At 39.4% G+C, this 22,263-nt stretch overlaps 5 non-coding genes across 5 annotated transcripts; 2 read left to right on the top strand and 3 right to left on the bottom strand.

The window, feature by feature from the left end:
* Positions 1-374: 374 nt before the first annotated feature.
* trnaa-ugc (transfer RNA alanine (anticodon UGC)) lies at positions 375-446 on the bottom strand. The gene has a single exon. It is a non-coding gene; the product is annotated as a tRNA-Ala (tRNA).
* An 11,937-nt stretch (positions 447-12,383) lies between these two features.
* Positions 12,384-12,457, top strand: trnat-agu (transfer RNA threonine (anticodon AGU)). The gene has a single exon. It is a non-coding gene; the product is annotated as a tRNA-Thr (tRNA).
* A 1,013-nt stretch (positions 12,458-13,470) lies between these two features.
* trnal-aag (transfer RNA leucine (anticodon AAG)) lies at positions 13,471-13,552 on the bottom strand. The gene has a single exon. It is a non-coding gene; the product is annotated as a tRNA-Leu (tRNA).
* A 1,678-nt stretch (positions 13,553-15,230) lies between these two features.
* trnat-agu (transfer RNA threonine (anticodon AGU)) lies at positions 15,231-15,304 on the top strand. The gene has a single exon. It is a non-coding gene; the product is annotated as a tRNA-Thr (tRNA).
* A 1,017-nt stretch (positions 15,305-16,321) lies between these two features.
* Positions 16,322-16,403, bottom strand: trnal-aag (transfer RNA leucine (anticodon AAG)). The gene has a single exon. It is a non-coding gene; the product is annotated as a tRNA-Leu (tRNA).
* Positions 16,404-22,263: the final 5,860 nt, after the last annotated feature.

The raw sequence follows: 22,263 nt of genomic DNA, 5'->3' as shown, positions 1-22,263 counted from the left end.
CTGTGCTACACAGTACAGGACACACAATGAGGAATTCGCGCAGCTTTCAGCTCAGTGCGGAATCCAGATGGAGGACTCGCTCGGTGAATGATCTCTCAGGAAAACCCGGGTGAGATTCAACATCCCGGGTGAGGTTTTTCTGCAACAGCCATGACAAGTGTGAAGACGTTCTCTGGATTTCCTGAATGTGACTTTAAATTAGTTCACATTCTTTGGTAGTTAACAGAACTAAATGCTTTGGAGGTACATTTAAAACTGCAGAGAACACTGTAGCACTTCGAGTTTAATTGTGTAAACCTGGCTCTCTATGAGCACGAGCAAAGAGTTCTCACTCAACAGAAGACAGCAATGTGAGCACAGTAACATAAAGCACTTGGAGATGCCCGGGATTGAACCCAGGACCTCATACATGCAAAGCATATGCTCTACCACTGAGCTACATCCCCCACATAAAAGGCTGTGGAAGTGACTTAGAGATGTGCAGGTGCTCACAGAACACAATCCATCTTTTGCATCTTTTAAGTGCTCTTGATTAAACTATGCATAGAAAAACAGCAGTACTGATGATTTTCATGGACTGATGCACACTTGTTCTGTACAACTCCAGTGATAAAACCTTGTCTGTAAATATTGTAGAACGTAAAAGGGTGAAACAATGCTCCAACTACAGGAATGGTAACAGAAAGGATCATTTTCTTATTTAATACATCCTTTTGAGATGCCTTGTCAACGCACACAGACGTTAGAGCTGAACAAATATTTTGTACACAAGACGGCAGTGCGATATTAGAATTCCTGTCTTCTTGATGGATTCAGACTCCTTCTCAGAGGTCCATGCTCGCCAAATAAGTTTACAGCTCTAGCGGCAATGCTTGTTAATAAGACAGAATTAAGCGTTGCTGTGCTTTCCTAAATGAGGCCCCATCTCACTCTCCCTCTCTGTGGTGCAGCCACAGAGAAAGTATTCATGCAGGCTGATTAAAGATGTTTTCTTTTGATAAGGGACAGTTCCCAAACGGAGATGCACTTAGCTAAGCCTGGCTATCATGATCAATGGTCATCCATTGGCACCTATCTGTCTAGGGAGTGCCGAATGGACATCTGGACTGCATTCCTAAGTGTCAGGAGTAAGTGACTCATATCTCACCTTCATCAACCAATCAGGGATTGCCAGGGCGTGGTAACACCACGTGGGTCTCCAATGCCCGCCAAACTCTCAACCAATCAGCACACATCTGTGTCTTGGTCAAAAAGGGAGCAAAAGAGTAGCTCGGAAAATACCCAACTCAACAAGCAAGCGCGTTGGTTGCTCTTGCTCTTAATGCAAGGAGCTGTTTTTTTTCCGCATTAATCATTATTAACCAGAAACAGCTGCACAACTGGTCGCATTTGTGGTTATGTCACTTCTCTGCTTCAGCAAGGTCAATAAAAGACTCTGAAAGTAGTAGAGAAAAACTGAATTAAAATCATATTAGCAATTCTGAGCGATATCTGCATACAGGCAATCCAATAAGAATGTTGAAATCTTTGAATATCATCTCTCTATATATTGCGCTGCTTTTTACTTGGAGTAAAACTATTGGATTGGAGGAATGCTAACCGCTGGGTTAAAATGTATTGTTGTTATTTGGAGAAATCAATGAACTCGTGATTTCATAATCACGTTTTAAAAGACGGTCATGTGCACAGAAAAAAGACAGTGCTGATTATTTTTCTGGAGACGGAGCACTGATGACCTATCCGAGCCAATTGATAAAGCTCACTGCTGATATTGACTGAGTAGAAATCTATGTTGTATTGACAGCTTTATCTGAAGCAAGAAATCCTAGAACGCCCTCTATGAAGTTTTAGGATTCATACCAAAAGATGCCTTTTGTTTCCCACCCCAACTGCTGCTATTGCATTACACATTATGTGAACATTACCAGTTTTGGTAGCTTCTGGGCATGATTTTCCTAAACTGAAACTTATTACAAAATTATTTAAGATGAACCATGTCCAAAAATTGTAAATCAGGACTAATTTTAATATCAAATGAAATTACTACAGAAGAAAAGGTTTGATTTATATAACTTATTTTTTTTATTTTTTGAAATGGGCTCACACATTCAGACTCGTTCTCAGTGGTTCTTGCTCACCAAATAACTTAAAAGCTGAGGAAGAATGCTACGAAAAATACTAATCAAAATACAAAATAATAATCATTATTAACCAGAAACAGCAAAAAAACTGGTCACATTTGTGATTATGTCGCTTCTCTGCTTCAGCAAGGTCAATAAAGGACTCTCTGAAAGTAGTAAAACACTAAAGAACTGCAAAACTGAATTCAGAATCATATTAGGAATTCTGAGTGATGCCTGCTTACATGCAATCCAATACGGATGTTGTCTTTAAATAAGAATTCTCTATGTTTCCCTGCCTTTTCCCTGGAGTGAAACTATTGGATTGAAGGAATTCTTATCACAGGTTTACAAGGTGTCGTTGATATTTGGAGAAATCTATGAACTCGTGATTTTTATATACTTTAAATAACAGCCATACGCACAGAATAAAATGACGGTACTGATGATTTTTTTCTGAGACGAAGCACAGATTATCTTTCCAACACAGCTGATAAAGGCAAGCCAATAGATACTCTAGCAGAACATAAAAAAAACAGAATCAATTCCCCACTTAGATCTGACATGTGAGGTATGCTTTGTGATCGCTTGAAGTAAAACCCACGATCTCTTTTGAACTTGGACAAGTTATTTCTGATAGAGCGCTATGCAGAAAGACTTTATCAGCTCTACCTCTGAGGACGACTCGACTTGAAGACGCAGAACGATAAAAGGAACACAACCGACATCATAATTGAGGGCACACTGTGATTTTCACTGAATCAAAAGTGATCTTGGTAGACAAACTTCCCTGCTGAAGGTGGAAACGAGAATTTGTGTTGAAAAGACGAAACATTTTTTTTCCCTGCTTTGATGTTAAGCTGATAAAATAGCTTTTGCTCCATTTATCAAAAAAACACATGTCCCCCCATTGGATTCCTAAACAGTAGGAAGGTGGTTCTAACACAAAAACACCAGACAGCAATGGGATTGGATTCCACACCTCCGAAAAGACTGAAGCCTTAAGCCAGAGCCTTAAACCACTGAGCCACATTACCTGCCTGGATAAAACAGGGTGGCTTTTGCTCTTGTCGCCCGACTTAGTGGCGTTATGACCGTGGAACCAACTGCACCTGCTTTTTCTGAGATGCTTCCCCTCTCATGGCAAGATCTCGACTTCTTTAACACCTCTGGATATAGTTCTTCTGTGAAACAGGCTTCACACCTCTGCGTACAGCGCCCTTGATGTCATTTTATTTTTACAGCAGCCGCATCCGGAAAGTTGTGTCTTTTATTTTTTATTTGAACAACAAAACTACATACAATACAAAAAAGAGCACATATAACGTATCAAGAAAATCGTCAGCGGTACATGCTATAATACAATTACACTTTATGAAAAACGATTACACAAGGTAAATAAAGATAAGGTCCACACAGCTTGTTCTTACATTTCGAAAGAGTCCGTAAATACCCCTTTATGTCTATTTTGAACTGTTCAAACGTAGGACTCTTCCCAGACCATTTCACTCTATACCACATTCCTAAACGAGGATGCATCTCCTGTTTTAGAACTATTTTGGCCGTGTGGCTTATACAACACACCCACAGTATTCTAATGGTGGACTGCAGATCTGTGCTATAGTTCAGTCGAATTCGAAGGATCCAGCAATCGTACTGGATTTGAATGGGATTCTGAAATGTCTCTTGCAAAAGTATTTGGGTTTGCTTGAACCTTTGATAAAAAAAAGTGATCTGATCTGAAACTACCCAGCTTACAATCTCTGAGGTAGTTGTCACTAAACTCGGACGTGATGTGGCACACATGTGCCGTGTGCCTTTACTTTTGTAAAAAACTGGTATCGGGAAAAGTTTCTTAATATTTCTTTTGATTAGCATGCAAGAAAATGTGATCATTACCTATGGAATTTCCCGCCAGCCTGGAGCTTGAATTCACAACCTTGAGATTCAGTGTTCAAGAGTCACAGAAGAGGTCGGCCTGGTCTTCAGTCTGCCAACAATAAGCTCCGGCAGTGCTCCTCTGTAAAGCAGATTGTTCAGATCGGTTATGTGGGACGGCACTTCGATATTAAGATCGTTTGCAGCACACGCATGGTTTCCCCCCTTCACGCAAAAAACATAGACGAAGGAAGCTCTCTTGTCTTGGGCTGCTGACTCCCGGATTTAAAGCGCTCTGGGTGCCAGCTAAGTCTCTAACAAGCACACTATAAAGACAGGAATTACACTTTGCTCACGTCACGCATGGAATGGCGAGGCTACTTGTTCCAATATTATCTAGTCACACCTCATATGGTGCCGATTCCTGGTTTTCATTAAAGAAAGAGCACTGCAAACACCGTAAACAGTGCAAAACGTGTGATGAAAGAAGTCTTTTCCCCCCTTTGTCTAAAGCAGAACACAGCGGAGTCATGCCGAGGGTTGTGAGATCAAGATTTCAGTGGAGCACTGTCGTCTACGTCTTTAGCTACATGAGTAGAACATCCTCTTGTACACGGAAAGCAGATTGAGATCCTCTGACATGAAAAGTGCCAGATAAAAGCCATTTCTCATCCTTTCTCTTAGTGGTGGAGCTATCGCATGTACAGATGCAGCCATTCAAAATGAGCGGTAAAAACCCGCAGTGCAGTAACCAACCCGCAGGGCACCGTAGGGCACCGCGGTAAGTGATTGGCTGGCCAAAATGACCGACAGGGGCACTCGTGGTGCATTGGTTGGTAGTGAAAAGATTTAATCATTCAATGTCTTTACTGTGCACATTTCAATCCACTTAGTTTTGAATATTTATATGGAATTTTACCACTAAAGGGAAATTTTAGTAGCTGAGCATAAAAAGAAGAGGAGCATAACGCATCTGAAGGTCATAAACGATATTAATTTTGGAACATAAACATACAGTATATAGCTGGTCTTGGTACTTTAAAGAAAAAAATACACACCAGTATTCCATTTCTCCCTAAACATTTTAAGCTTTGAAGTCTTTAACTAACGTGATACCAGAGTCAACAAGCATACTTTTAGAATTTGATTAAAAGGGAATATAATATGGAATCGCGTATCTAAAGAATTTAATAACGGTATGATTATATCCGTGTACTGCGACAGGGCTGTGTAGGGCTGTTTTGCCTGCCTGTTCATGCGACCTGTCTTGTAGCCTACTGGTCTAGGTGTGTGACTACCAACTGGCAGGTTGTGTGCTCGAAGCCAGCTGGTTCTGGACTTTTCATTTAACAAACATTTCTTCGAAAAAATAGAATAGCGATATTATGGACAATCAATTGACTTTTATATTTCAAAATATCGCAACATGATCGATATTTGCGATATTTTGAACATATCTTCCCTTCTGACAGCGGTTCCTGCTTCTAGTGTGTGTGTGTGCAACAGAGTAAATTTTTATAGAGAAATGGAGGCTGGACAGTATGTGTTACAATATAAACATTTATATTGATTTAAATCGTGTTCTGATTTAAATCGCAAACGCGTGTTTAATTATGTGTTTTTTAATCATAATCAGGCTAATGCATTTCTACATTTTCTGTATGAACCAGCTTAGAGGTTCATACAGAAAGACAGCTTGTGTTTAAATTGAGTGTAAGGTAATTTATGCTTCTAAAGTCATGGTCAGCATTTATTATTGTACTGTGCTGTAAACTTTTTCTGTGCCTAGTCACATTATTTTATTGCATTTTTATTGCGTTATTAAATCCGGTGGCGCTGTGTGTTAGTTTCCTGACTCCCATGTTACATGGTCTGTGATTGAATCCCATAGAACTATGACTTTATTTTTTAACAAACATTTCTTTGAAAAAATGAAACGTTTCCCTTGGTCAGAGATTAAATAAAACCTCACTCGCACCAAACAAATTTATATTTCTAAATATCACAAAATACGTTCATTGTCTTCCAATCAAGTCGAGTTGACATTGGAAGCCTGCCACACCCGGACTGTTAAACCAACGCATTAGCACGTCAAAGCCCATCGAGGGTATTGAGCCAGTATTGGCTTTAGTATTCCCCCCTCTCCCCTCAGTTCAATTCAAGGTGTTTTATTTGCATGACAGATGGGTACAAGCAGTGTTGGGTATGTATATTGTAACGCTTACGGCAGACAGGCACTGTGTAAGAGCCGGCGCACCAGAGCAGCGTACCGAGGGAGCGTCTGCATTTCTAACTTAGTTTTTAAAATTAGTCAAGCAATATGAAGCATCTCCTTTTACTTAGTGCCTGAGCATAAAAAGAATAGGAGCATACTGCAACGCATGTGAAGTCCATAAACGATATTAATTTTGGAACTTAAACATACAGTATATGGCTGGTCTCGGTACTTTAAAGAAAACATACACACCAGTATTCCATTTCTCCCTAAACATTTTAAGCATCGAAGTCTTTAACTAACGCGATACCGGAGTCAACAAGCATACTTTTAGAATTTGATTAAAAGGGAATATAATATGGAATCGCGTATCTCAAGAAATTAATAACGATATAATTATATTCATGTTGCAAAAGAACTGCAACGGACATAAAAACTCCCTTGCTTTTAACAGAGCGTTCCATAATTTCTAACTATGAAAATGCCAGGTGAAAGGATTTGTAAACATATTTTGTTAAAGCAAGTCAGTTTTTTCTGCAACACATAAAAGACATTTTTCCAAGAAAGTTTAGCCTTTGTCACTAATGAAACCACTAAATAAAGACATAAATATAGAAATCTTAAGATTTGTTTTATTTAATGTTGGTAGCAGGATGAACTGTCAGAGTGTATATTTTGTCGCAGAGTTGCTGCAAGATGTTAACAGTGAAAAAGGTATTTAGAAATGAGTTATTTCAAGATGAAAATTTTCAGAATAATTGCAAATCTAGCAGGATAGAGAAAGCACAGAAAACTGGCAGTTAGATTGATCAGATTAGTATGAAAAGTCATTTAGCAAAGGGAATTAGAAGAGTGACAAACTAGTATACTTTAGATCTTTTTTTCTGAACCAGGGACAATCTGATCATGTTTCCCTATAACAATAATAAAAAACTTTATTTGATATATCACCATTAAAGGTGGCATCTCAAAGCAATACAGTAGATGTAAAAACAGATAAAAGGACCACAGATTACAAAGTAAATGCATATAAGAAAGACAAGCAGTTAGAGGTGCTACCAAAATTAGAAAATGAAGCAGATACAGACACTAAGTCTTCTGAAAAGAAAGGTTCTGAGGTTAGATTTAAACTGGCCCTGGTGTGTGTGTGTTTGTGTCTGTCTGTCCTGTGATGGACTGGCGCTATGTCCAGGGTGTATTCTGCCTTGTGTCTGTCGCTTACTGGGATAGGCTCCAAATCCTCTGTACTGGATAAAGAGATTAGAAATGGATGGAAGTAAAGGCACTGTGTGGATGGAACTATACACAGTGTTAGAAACCCACTATGAAATGGCAGCATCTCACTGAGAATAAAACATTTTATACTGCTGGCTTAAGGAAACAGCCTTTCCACCTCTCTTGCACATCAGTATCCATACCTAGTTATTTAAACAAATTGCCTCTAATTATAAACATCTTAATATGCTGGCTCTGTGGATCCGCATCAGCTATGTTTGCCCATTCCTTCAATTCATGTGCATCCAACACACAGTTCAACGCTAGCAACTACACAAAATCTAAAATATGAGCTCTACTTGCCACTTACAGTACCAACAGTACCAGCTAACTTTAGTAGTGACATTTTCATGGATCTTTTTAACAATAAAATTTACAACATCAGACTTCAGACACAATTAAACAGGCCTCAAAAAAGTCTGGTACAAACATTTTCAGCATGGAATAAACCGTTACTTTAATGGTATAAACCTTAAATGGATTCATATTCTCAATAAGATTTGGTGCTCAGTAACATGACTTAGAAAATGACAGAAGACATACGTATCATGCTTATCCTTCTATTTTTCATAATCGTAAACTCCTTAAGGCAGTTACATTTTCTCTGTTCTGACCTGGAGTTACAGAGAAATTTAAATTCTAATAAGAGATTTGTAATGAGGAAAGTCATACCAATCACTCATACAGTACCAGGATTTGCAATTACAATACAAATACTTTCTTTCTGTATGTGTTTATTTTGCAGTTTGAGTCTATGGCATTCCTTTGGGGGTCCATACTCCAAGGCATGACTTTTTTATGTATAAACATCAGTATTTACTGCTATTAATTACTGTACGATTTATAGTTGAAATCTGAGCCTAGATATAAAGTTAGATATAAAGTTAAAATCTCGACAAAGCAATGTAGGAAATACAGAGAAAATAAATCCTTTCTGACATCTAAAATCAGTTTCGATCAAGGTCTCTAAAACGAACAAGAAAAAGAAGATTTTCGGAGGGCAATTACGCTGTGTTTATATAGAATAAGTGATTTATGAGCAATCTAATTTCTTGTTCGTTTAAAACAGTGAAATGTCAGCTGCAAAAGATCACACCAGAAACAGCACTCTCTCTGCCTGTCATAGACGTTCAGGAAAGGCTGAATGAAGTCATGTCAAGTACAATAATTCGGAGATCAACAATAACAGTTGTAGGACAGTATATAAGGAGGATAAGGATTTTGAAGTTGACTCGAAATCTGATAGGTAACCAGTGCAAGGACTTGAAAACAGGTGTAATGCATCCCTGATAGGATTCTTGCTGTCATATTCTGAACATATTGAAGATTGCTCAGTGTGGATTTAATTTCCCCAGTGAACAGGATGTGCATTTATTAATTCTAGAAAAAAAGCCTTTCTTGATTTCTCTAGTTCTTAGTTTCTCTAGTTCCCTTTAAAATAAACTATTATTCCACAATGCAGAGTATTACATGCCCAGTATTTACACATGATATTTGTGATTTAAAGAAATTAACACAAGCAGCTTTTGGAGATTTAAGTGTTGACTGAGTTATTGCAGGATAAAAGACTAGAGATGTTGGCAAGAAGAAGATAGTTTGGGGAAAGCTGAGGAATACACTTATAACAAGAACACTTCCTAATGGGGTTAGGCATACTTTTGATGAAGATGATGAAGTTAACAGACTATATGTTTACATAGATACTGAAATAAGGATTGTATTTTAGATTATGTGTAGTTGCTGGCATTGAACTGTGTGTTGGATGCACATGAATTGAAGGAATGGGCAAACATAGCTGATGCGGATCCACAGAGCCAGCATATTAAGATGTTTATAATTAGAGGCAATTTGTTTAAATAACTAGGTATGGATACTGATGTGCAAGAGAGGTGGAAAGGCTGTTTCCTTAAGCCAGCAGTATAAAATGTTTTATTCTCAGTGAGATGCTGCCATTTCATAGTGGGTTTCTAACACTGTGTATAGTTCCATCCACACAGTGCCTTTACTTCCATTTCTAATCTCTTTATCCAGTACAGAGGATTTGGAGCCTATCTCAGTAAGCAACGGACACAAGGCAGAATACACCCTGGACATAGCGCCAGTCCATCACAGGACAGACATACACAAACACACACACACCAGGGCCAGTTTTCCCATAAACCAATTAACTTACCAGTATGTTTTGGAGTGCGAGAGGGAGTCATATCACACATATGGAGAAAAACCATGTAACCCAGAGAGAACATGTAAACCCCACACACACAGGATGGCAGGAATTGAACCTAGGACCCCAGTGCTGCAAGATAGCAATGCTAACCACTTTGCCACCATTATAAATGGATAGATATCTTAGTTATCATTCTAGTTCACAGGTTTGGATGCATAATTTAATTTTGAAAGCCACTGAGACATCAGGTACTACTGTTGTATTTATGAAAAAGAAACAAAACAAAAAACATACTAACAACTGTGCCATCCTACTCCTTAGTTAATACATTTTATTATTCATAAACAGTTAACATTGTTAGCAAAATATTTTGAATTATATTTAACCCTATTTTTTCTTTAGTTTTGTATTTAACTTATTATATGATAGTCAGACTTAATGTATATTTGAACAATGAAAATATATTTTTACAAGATTTTACATTAAGCACTTAAAATTAATATGGTTAATAATAGTAAACTGTAACATGCTGTAACAAGATCGGTTAAACTGCGAAGAAAATGCTTTCAGAGAAAATGTTTCAGGTGTGAAGAACATAGATCTCCAATGCAATTTCAATCAAACCTGTTCCCACACACCCTGCCCCCACTACCATTAGAATATACACAAAGCACTCACATCTTTCGAGCTAATGATCAGGTGACCCAAGAGAGAGCGAGAGAAACACCAAGGGGTGCGGAACCAGGGAACCATTTACATGGAAAACGGGCGATCTCCCCAGACTGTCCGCCCGTTTCACTGTTACCTGGATACCTCTTTATTTAGAACTCACTAACACTGATTTTTAGTTTAGAAGGATTCAAGTAGGGTTTTAGATGAAAGGCAGCGACCTTAATCAAGCCCAAATCACAATTGAACCCATTCAGAGCCTACATTACATTTTAGCGTTTCATTCTGAGCAGAAGACCCTCACACCTGAAGAAGGGGGAGGTGTTTTTCGCTGGAAATCTCGCCTGCTTCTACTTTACAACCGGAGTGCTGGCTGTGACGAATTAAACCGGTATTACAGGTTTCAATCACAGACCATGTGACATGGGAGTCAGGAAACTAACACACAGCGCCACCGGATTTGATAACGCTATAAAAACGCTATAAAATAATGTGACTTGGCACAGAACAAGTTTACAGCACAGTACAATAATAAATGCTGACCATGACTTTAGAAGCATAAATTGCCTTACACTCAATTTAAACACAAGCTGTCTTTAGCCCTCTAAGCTGGTTCATACAGAAATGTAGAGATCCAGGCTCAGAACACACAGCTTCATTAGTGAATACATATGCAGGACAACTAGAGAAGATGTTTTACAGAGGATGGATTTTTAGAAACATCCCATCAGTGACATCACTGAAGTCAACTCCTAGGTACTGTAACTGTCGTGTGGATAGTTTCACAAGAATCAGACAAAGGTTTAAGCATCGCTTGTTCTAGATAAAACTGCAAAAAAAAAACAACAACCCATAATGTACTTCTTTGCGGCTCTGTTTGCCCAAATCATATATTCACAACGTGAAATCTAGAAAATAATATTACGTAACCAAAATCCGCAATATGGAAACAGAACCTGTGTAATTGTTGATAGATGATGTACTCGTAACATTTTTTCAAGACGAGCTACAACATTTAAAAAATGACTTGTATGTACTTGATATCTCTAATCAATCCACGGGTCCCAGCACAAAACGAAACTAAAACGCATACCGTTTCGCGCTTCTTATTAGTTGCTCAAAAGTAATTTGACCGTATGAAATGCATAATATAAACCTAGAAACATATACGTGAGCAGTACTTAAGCACTGTAGTATCGGTGTTAAGACATATCTCTCAAATACTGTAAATCAAGTTAAAAATATCTCAAGACAGATTCTGGTCATAATGAAACCATGTTTCGTGTATGTTTTCTTTAAAGTACCGAGACCAGCCATATACTGTATGTTTATGTTCCAAAATTAATATCGTTTATGGCCTTCACACGCGTTGCAGTATGCTCCTATTCTTTTTATGCTCAGCTACTAAGATTTCCCTTCAGTGGTAAAATTAGATATGAATATTCAATACTTAAACGGGCACAGTTAAGACATTAAATATACATATACATACTGTATACAGTACAGTTTGCATACGGTAATATGATTATGTTCCTAAATCAATCTCTTTTATGAGCATGTGTAAGGCATGGTGAATCGATTCTCAAAAATTACTGTACTTTGCATGATTGGAAAAAAATGTGTGATTGCGAAATGCTGTGGTGTTACTTTTACAAAGACGGTCAATGAAAAAAAGAATGTGGACCAGGGCAATACTTTGAGTTTACAGCTTGTCCAAGGTCATTTATTATTAATACTATTATTAATATCTTCGTTAAAGACTTTGATGGCTACAGCTCAAACATGAGAGGTTGAGCTTTATTAGCTCCACCTTGCGGAAATTCCGGATACTATTATTTTGCTAGCGGTATTTACCGGTAACTTGCGGTATTTACCGGTAACTTGCGGTAGACTGCGTACAGCATACCTGAAAATAATGCGGTATCGCCTGCGCATTTTGAATGGCTGCATCTGTAAATGAGGCAACTTGCAAGGCGAGCAGGCTCGGTGCACACCGAACGCAGATGTCTCAGAGCAGTTGAGACGTGTCCAAGTGGCTGTCAAAGGACGGCCCTTCGCCGGCGCCGTGGCTTAGTTGGCTAAAGCGCCTGTCTAGTAAACAGGAGATCCTGGGTCCGATTCCCAGCGGTGCCTTTCTTCCTGTCTTACTGTACAGAATTTATCCTTATGGGCAAATCCCATGCCTTTTAATTCAGGTGAATGCAAGTGTTCGTTTCCTTTCTGGAACAACTTGTTTTGAAAGAAATCTATACAGCTTGCGAAAGATGAAACACAAATCTTGCTTATCAGTGAAGAAGAGGTACTCCCAGCAGGCCAGCTAATACCAGCAGTGTTTTTTTTTCACCCTAACCCAGAGAATGGAGAAAAGCGAGGCGCCTGTGGCTCTGCAGTGTAATCAGTTCGCGAGTTCGGCGGTTAGCTGAAAGAGTGGTAAATGCAGCTTGCCCCAGCCCGTTCTTATTCTTTTAAAGAGGATAAAAAATTAACTTCGCCGCCATTACTACCAGCTTTAAAAGACTGCCATGGGCACGGAAAAAAACACACTACAGATGACTTTTCTGGAACCGAAGCAGAGATTCCTTTACGAACCAACTGATAAAGTTCAGCCAGTGAATACTGTTAACAGAATGTGAAAGCACGATCAACTTTGTAACTGCAACCACAGGAAAAACAGCAAGAAGCAGGCTCCATTCCCCATTTAGATCTGTCGTGCGAGGCATGCTTCTTGAACGCATGAAGTAAATGCCACGATCGCTTTTGAACTTGGACAAAGTACTTCCAAAGGAGCGCTATGCGCAAAGATTTAACAAGCTCAACCCCCGCCAACGATTCGGTGTGAAGAAGCAGAACATTCAATTTTCACAGACAGAAGCGGCACACCAGCACAGCCAACATTAAAACGGAGGGCACACTACGATTTGCATTGACACAAAAGTGATCTGGGCAGACGTCGTTCCCTGCATAACGCAAAAAGTGGCAAAGCGCTTTTGGGGTGAGAGGACGCAAGAGGGTTTTGGTTTTGTGCCTTGATGTCAAGCTGAGAAAGTATCTTTAAACACTTTGCTTAGTTTCTCGAGAGACTGCCAAAAGGCAGTTCCCTCCCTTTCGTCTGAAGTCAGCTGAAAAGGGGTCGCAACAGAAGCACCTGGCAGCAGTGGGATTCGAACCCACGCCCCCAAAGAGACTGGAGCCTTAATCCAGCGCCTTAGACCGCTCGGCCACGCTACCCGCTGTGCGATGTCTCTTTGTCTCATTACTTGCTCGGAGGAGGTCGGGTGGGTTTTGCTCTTGTCACCCGACTTAGTGGCGTTATGACCGTTGAACCGACTGCACCTGCTTTTTCTGAGATGCTTCCCCTCTCATGGTGAGATCTCGACTTCTTTAACACCTCTGGATAAAGATCTTCTGTGGAGCAGGTTTCAGACCTCTGCGTACAGCACCCTTGATGTCATTTTATTTTTACAGCAGCCGCATCCGGAAAGTTGTGTCTTTTACGTTTTATTTGAACAACAAAACTACATACAATACAAACAAGAGCACATATAACGTATGAAGAAAATCATCAGGGGAACATGCTATAATACAATTACACTTTATGAAAAACGATTACACAAGGTAAATAAAGATAAGGTCCGCACAGCTTGTTCTTACATTTCGAAAGAGTCCGTAAATACCCCTTTACGTCTATTTTGAACTGTTCAAACGTAGGACTCTTCCCAGACCATTTCACTTTATACCACATTCCTAAACGAGGATGCATCTCCTGTTTTAGAACTATTTTGGCCATGTGGCTTATACAACACACCCACAGTATTCAAATGGTGGACTGCAGATCTGTGCTATAGTTCAGTCGAATTCAAAGGATCCAGCAATCGTACTGGATTTGACTGGGATTCTGAAATGTCTCTTGCAAAAGTATTCGGGTTTGCTTGAACCTTTGATAAAAAAAGTGATCTGATCTGAAACTACCCAGCTTACAATCTCTGAGGTAGTTGTCACTAAACTCGGACGTGATGTGGCACACATGTGCCGTGTGCCTTTACTTTTGTAAAAAACTGGTATCGGGAAAAGTTTCTTAATATTTCTTTTGATTAGCATGCAAGAAAATGTGATCATTACCTATGGAATTTCCCGCCAGCGTGGAGCTTGAATTCACAACCTTGAGATTCAGTGTTCAAGAGTCACAGAAGAGGTCGGCCTGGTCTTCAGTTTGCCAACGATAAGCTCCGGCAGTGCTCCTCTGTAAAGCAGATTGTTCGGATCGGTTATGTGGGACGGCACTTCGATACTAAGATCGTTTGCAGCACACGCATTGTTTCCCCCCTTCACGCAAAAAACATAGACGAAGGAAGCTCTCTTCTCTTGGGCTGCTGACTCCCTGATTTAAAGCGCTCTGGGTGCCAGCTAAGTCTCTAACAAGCACACTATAAAGACAGGAATTACACTTTGCTCACGTCACGCATGGAATGGCGAGGCTACTTGTTCCAATATTATCTAGTCACACCTCATATGGTGCCGATTCCTGGATTTCATTTAAGAAAGAGCACTGCAAACACCGTAAACAGTGCAAAACGTGTGATGAAAGAAGTCTTTTCCCCCCTTTGTCTAAAGCAGAACACAGCGGAGTCATGCCGAGGGTTGTGAGATCAAGATTTCAGTGGAGCACTGTCGTCTACGTCTTTAGCTACATGAGTTGGACATCCTCTTGTACACGGAAAGCAGATTGAGATCCTCTGACATGAAAAGTGCCAGATAAAAGCCATTTCTCATCCTTTCTCTTAGTGGTGGAGCTATCGCATGTAAATGAAGCAACTTGCAAGGCGAGCAGGCTCGGTGCACACCGAACGCAGATGTCTCAGAGCAGTTGAGACGTGTCCAAGTGGCCGTCAAAGGACGGCCCTTTGCCGGCGCCGTGGCTTAGTTGGCTAAAGCGCCTGTCTAGTAAACAGGAGATCCTGGGTCCGATTCCCAGCGGTGCCTTTCTTCCTGTCTTACTGTACAGAATTTATCCTTACGGGCAAATCCCATGCCTTTTAATTGAGGTGAATGCAAGTGTTCGTTTCCTTTCTGGAACAACTTGTTTTGAAAGAAATCTATACAGCTTGCGAAAGATGAAACACAAATCTTGCTTATCAGTGAAGAAGAGGTACTCCCAGCAGGCCAGCTAATACCAGCAGTGTTTTTTTTTCACCCTAACCCAGAGAATGGAGAAAAGCGAGGCGCCTGTGGCTCTGCAGTGTAATCAGTTCGCGAGTTCGGCGTTTAGCTGAAAGAGTGGTAAATGCAGCTCGCCCCAGCCCGTCCTTATTCTTTTAAAGAGGATAAAAAATTAACTTCGCCACCATTACTACCAGCTCTAAAAGACTGCCATGGGCACGGAAAAAAACACACTACAGATGACTTTTCTGGAACCGAAGCAGAGATTCCTTTTCGAACCAACTGATAAAGCTCAGCCAGTGAATACTGTTAACAGAATGTGAAAGCACGATCAACTTTGTAACTGCAACCACAGGAAAAACAGCAAGAAGCAGGCTCCATTCCCCATTTAAATCTGTCGTGCGAGGCATGCTTCTTGAACGCATGAAGTAAATGCCACGATCGCTTTTGAACTTGGACAAAGTACTTCCAAAGGAGCGCTATGCGCAAAGATTTAACAAGCTCAACCCCCGCCAACGATTCGGTGTGAAGAAGCAGAACATTCAATTTTCACAGACAGAAGCGGCACGCCAGCACAGCCAACATTAAAACGGAGGGCACACTACGATTTGCATTGACACAAAAGTGATCTGGGCAGACGTTGTTCCCTGCATAACACAAAAAGTGGCAAAGCGCTTTTGGGGTGAGAGGACGCAAGAACGTTTTTGTTTTGTGCCTTGATGTCAAGCTGAGAAAGTATCTTTAAACACGAGAAAAGCTTAGTTTCTCGAGAGACTGCCAAAAAGCAGTTCCCTCCCTTTCATCTGAAGTCAGCTGAAAGGGGGTCCTGACAGAAGCACCTGGCAGCGGTGGGATTCGAACCCACGCCTCCGAAGAGACTGGAACCTTAATCCAGCGCCTTTGACCGCTCGGCCACGCTACCCGCTGTGCGCTGTCTCTTTGTCTCATTACTTGCTCGGAGGAGGTCGGGTGGGTTTTGCTCTTGTCACCCGACTTAGTGGCGTTATGACCGTGGAACCGACTGCACCTGCTTTTTCTGAGATGCTTCCCCTCTCATGGTGAGATCTCGACTTCTTTAACACCTCTGGATAAAGATCTTCTGTGGAGCAGGTTTCAGACCTCTGCGTACAGCACCCTTGATGTCATTTTATTTTTACAGCAGCCGCATCCGGAAAGTTGAGTCTTTTACGTTTTATTTGAACAACAAAACTACATACAATACAAACAAGAGCACATATAACGTATCAAGAAAATCGTCAGGGGCACATGCTATAATACAATTACACTTTATGAAAAACGATTACACAAGGTAAATAAAGATAAGGTCCGCACAGCTTGTTCTTACATTTCGAAAGAGTCCGTAAATACCCCTTTACGTCTATTTTGAACTGTTCAAACGTAGGGCTCTTCCCAGACCATTTCACTTTATACCACATTCCTAAACAAGGATGCATCTCCTGTTTTAGAACTATTTTGGGTGGTATAGCTTATACAACACAGCTACAGTATTCTAATCGTGGACTGCAGATCTGTGCTATAGTTCAGTCGAATTCGAAGGATCCAGCAATCGTACTGGATTTGACTGCGATTCTGAAATGTCTCTTGCAAAGGTATTCGGGTTTGCTTGAACCTTTAAAAAAAAGTGATCTGAAACTACCCAGCTTACAATCTCTGAGGTAGTTGTCACTAAACTCGGACGTGATGTGCCGTGTGCCTTTACTTTTGTAAAAAACTGGTATTGGGAAAATTAAAGTCGAAACCCAAAACAGTTACATAATTAAGAGTAAATGCCTCCTAATAGCTAGCAAACGCTCCTAGTTAGTAAAGTTTTTTGTGTTCCTGCCTGTCACGCGGGAATCTGGGGTTTGATTACCGACGGGGAGACAGCTAGTTTTTTATGATCAGATTCCAATATTAATGCTGTGTGTGAGAGTTTACGTAACTTTCCTTTTCTCACATTTTCTGACGACTATTCCGAAGGAGCGCCCTGTCAACTCCTAATACTTTTAAAAAAAATCTACCTGCATGTTTGATTATTTTTGTTTTATTTAGAAAAAGTTCAATATTGATCATAACTAAAGAAAATAATGATCAGAAACAAAAACAAAATGTTGAAGATGCGACTCAATCTTGAATCAGAGCTGGGTGACACGGGCTTCTGTTCTGATATGGTTGTACGAGAAACAGGAGGAATCTTTTCTCTCCTATGGAGCATGAGCTGAATCAGGAATGAGACATTTCGTGTGTTTGTGCATATGTCAACGCATGACCTACATCGTAAAACTAAAACTAAATTAAAAACTAACATTAAGTTTTCAGAGACATTCATTTATATACAAACAAGAGATAGACAAAGCAATAATTCTACATTAACTTGTCCTGCACTGATCAGACTAATTGAAATGGTCTGATTCAGAGCCTGTGCAGCTCGTGCTAATACAACATTTTCCTTTGATTTCCTTTGAGTGACGTCAGTGTAAAACAGCTTTCCTTCTTGGGGAACAACGGTTGTGTTCCATATTTCTAATTATTTTGGTTTCAAGATAGCAATTTAGGATGAAACATAAAAGCCAGCTGGATAAAGCCGTTACACGTCATTTACAATGGTCTTTCAACTAATAGCCCGTGCAGGGATCAAACCCTCAGCTGTTGGTACGAGTTGCGTAAGGCTCTGCAACATGCAGATGAGAAACTAACCTCTGCTTCTTCATTATATACACAGTGAGCTATATATGCGGGCTTACTGCCCCCTACGGGCTCTGTATTTGATTGCGGTACAAGACCGGCCGTGGAGAAATGAAGTGAAGAGGGTGTGTTCATTAAAAGGCTCATAGCATCCCTGGATGGTCTCAAACCACCACCCTTTTGGTTAACAACCGAGCCACAAAGACTCATGTACAGCTTAACACTTCTCGGTCTCAGTGTAAGTGATACACTCCGTAAAATTTCTGGAGAATCATTTGTTTTTAAAGGAAAATCGCCAACAGATCAATTGGAGTTTTTTCATTCTATACTGCAATTTCTGAAGGGTACCCTGTGAAAATACGAATTTTGACGAGAAGGGATGGACATATAAGGTCAGTAGGCTTGGGGAATTGGACCTTATGGTGAAGGCTGCGGGCTCGGCATCAGCAGAACCTGATCAATATCGGTTGACTCCAATATACTTTGACAACTTAACTTCTGGATTTAGAGACATTTACCTTAGTGTCGGTATACTAAGATGTTTTGGTAACGAGGAAGGAGGGACAAAGCAAATTGGCAGAATGTGTGCTATTTTGTTGACTACAAGTCCTCACATGCCAGAGGGTCAATATTAAAAAAAACGTAACAGTATAATCTCTTGTACTTCACAATTTAATAGTGTCTGTTACATTGTGTCTCACACCTCAGTGTCAGAATTGTGAGACGAGTTTGTAATCAGGAGGGAGGGCCATAGCAATTCAGCAGAAATTGCATTCACCTTTTCCCAATGCATTCTTACATGCCATTTTCTCACATGCCATGCTCAGAGGGTCATATTTTTAAAATGGTATCATAAAATGTCCTGAAGTTCAGGATTTTGACAGTCTGTTATATTGTGTCTCACACCTTGATGTCAGAAATATGAGACGATTTTAAAATCAGGAGGGAGGGCCCTAGCAATATAGCAAACATTGCATTTACCATTTGACAATGTATTCTCTCATGCCATGTTCAGAGGGTCGTATTTCAAAAACGGTACAGTACAATGTCCTGAAGTTCAGGATTTTGATAGTCTTTTCCATTGTCTCTCACACATCTGTGTCAGAATTTTTAGACATTTTTATAACCAGGAGGTAGGTTCGATCACCCTCTGCTCATCCTCAGTTAACCATATAGTCTCATATGCCATGTTCTAAATGTCCCATTTAAAACTGCTATATTAAAATTTCTTGTAAAATGCAAGAGTTTGAGACTTTTTATGATCAGAAGGCAAGGTCGTGGAAAATATGCAGAAAGTGCCAGTGAATTTACGTTTTGCCTTTGTCTTATTTACTCCTGGTATAACATGCCAGTTTGTTTTATTGTGAGTTGTGTTTCTGAAATGTGTTTCATACAAAAATGCAATTTGGACAGTCTCTACTTACATATTCCCCTTTACTGAGGAAATGTACAGTAATACATCCGGATAAGTATTTTTAAAAATGACTGTAGAGAGCCATCTACAGGCGAAAGACGACATAACATCACAGCAGCAGCATTTAAGATGGAACGAAAAACGCAAAGCAGCAGCTGGCGAATAAGAAGCCAACTTCAGCCTCGTTAATGCAATAGCATTAGGTGAGGTGGAAAAATATTTCTTGCTCTGAATCTTAACATTTTTATAGGAGGTGTTCTAGGACTTCTTGCCTCAGAAAAAAAAACTGCCAGTACATCAGTTATTTCTACTCCATCAATAGCAGCAGTGTTATCAGTACTGAGCCCTAAATGTACTGTAGGTCCTATCATCATATAAAAAGTCGAAAGTATCGACTGCATTCAACTGATAAAATGTATCTTCTATGAGAGTTATATCTTTATCCAAAATACATCAGAAACAAATTTGCACGTTTTTTGGGGGGGATCCTGAAGACTGAGACTCAAATTTTATGCTTTAAATTAAATAAATTGTATTTATTATGAATGTGCCGGAAATTTTTCAGTACTTTAGAGGGTTCTGCCATTTTAGATGTTATGCTGTTCCTGTCTGATTTATCAAATGTGTCATTTAAATCTCCAGTCATTTCTATATCAGTCTGAAGGCCTTGCAGTAAAGATTGCAATTCATCCAAAAATGCCAATTTTCCCACTGGTGATACATACAAGGAAATGAATGTATATTTTCCCCCCAAATCAACAAATTTAAGATCAAATACCTCCCTCATCTGCAGGTGGAGATAATAATGTCAGAATAAATACAGGTTTAAAAGTCAGGAGCATTGATAGTCCTATTTTAAAATGACACTAAAATGCTCACAATATATTAAAAAGCTCTGTAAAATGCAAAAATAATAAAAAAAATATTAAAACAAGGTAAAAAGAAATAATACACAGTTATAAAGCTCAGGAATTATCAATGTGAAGTTACAATGGGTTGATTGTGTTTCATGTGATTTAAAAAATAAAATGTTTGCAAAAAATCCACTTACAATATGCTAAAAATGGCAAGAATACTTAACCTTTTACTACCAGTGACATATTTAGCCAATGTCCACCTGGAATTTCCTCCCCCTTAAACATTTGTTATATCTCTGCAGCAGAACATAGCAGGAGCCTGGTTCAGGTCTTAAATTGAAGCTAACCCCCTTGGCTTTGAGTGTGAATAGTCAAATTTCTTATATTTCTTAATGTGTCCACTCAGCAGACAAACATATGAAAATAAAACAAAAAAAACAGCTGGCGAACATTTTTTTTGGTCTTCAGAGGTCAGAGTTTTCAACTATATGCATGTCAAGGGCCTGGGAATGATTTGAAAACCTTGTTCTAGGTGGCTACTAGCTTGGATAAAAATTTGGGACAAATGGATCAATTAGAAAAAATTCTACATCATGTTTTGTGAAGACTGGACCTGGAATGAAATTTCACGCCTATAATAAAAAATCATAAAAATATTGAAAATAATAAGAATAAAAACCATTGCAATTGCTATAAAAACCTTAAGACACTGCTAGAGAGCCTTTATCTGCTGTTATGCAATGAAAAAAAACCTCAGAGTTGCCTTCTGGTGTGAAAAAAAGGAGCACTGATAAGAAACTGATAAAAAACTGATTGATTATCCCTTCTGAGTCAATGATTGACAGCTAAAAATGCAGCCTGAAGCTTCTAGAGGAAGTCTCACCCCCTAAGGGCTCTGAATGGCTGAAAATACAAAGAATGACAGCGGTTTTTACCAATCAAATCGCCTTATTTCTGGCGCTCGTTCTTCAAACATTTATTACGTAATCAGTAACGTTTACTAGTCTCTAGCTCTTGAGATAAATTAGTCTGGGTTATTTTGGATATATATCATGCTCCAGAATAAGGTAAAAACATGGGATATATATATATATTTGCTGGTTTTTGCTTTTGCGGTTTTGTTGGTAAAAATGTATGATATTGACATGCTGGGCTGGCCAGGTGATCGGGTGTTTTTATTGGGATTCTGCTAGTTCATTAATTTATTGGTTTATTGCATAATAGTGTCATGTCTGTGGAAACAAACTTTATGATTTTGTTGTGGTGATATTTGAGAATACGTGCATGTGAGAAAATTTGTGGAGCGGTTTCAAACAAACGTTGTTTATCTCGCCTTTATCTTAAAAATAATAAGTGTCATCTGGGGAGACAGGAGTGGTCCTCGGTGACCGCGATCCGGACTGTTAACAGGTGTGTAATTTAAAAAAAAACAAGTTAAAAATAAATGCTAAATGGGTTTAACATTTAGGAATGTAATTGGTCAGATGCTTACGATAAGTGATGCTGGTGTTTCGTGTGATTTAGCGAATTCAAAAAAATATTAATTTTAAAAACGGCAAGAGCTCGTATGAAAAAAAAGTTCGTAAGTATCTTTGTTACAACAGCCGCGCCAGAACTATTCAGATACTGTACATCAGAAAAGTACCTGAACTTGACTGGTTTATATTCAGTTATGTGCATTGGGAACGAAAGGGAGACTTAGATGGATTTTATTAGGGTTTTAGGAATCAGAAAATTTATTTTTACACGTTTATGCCTACGAGCAGAAATAACTTCCTGCTTTCAGCGCTTTTTTTGTTTCTGCTTCTTACCTCGAACAGAGAAAC

Source organism: Atractosteus spatula, unplaced genomic scaffold (genome assembly GCF_055471065.1).
Source record: "Atractosteus spatula isolate fAtrSpa1 unplaced genomic scaffold, fAtrSpa1.hap1 Scaffold_55, whole genome shotgun sequence".
Lineage (NCBI taxonomy): Eukaryota > Metazoa > Chordata > Actinopteri > Semionotiformes > Lepisosteidae > Atractosteus > Atractosteus spatula.
Note: the sequence above shows the minus strand (reverse complement) of the source record. Positions and strands in the feature narration are given on the sequence as shown.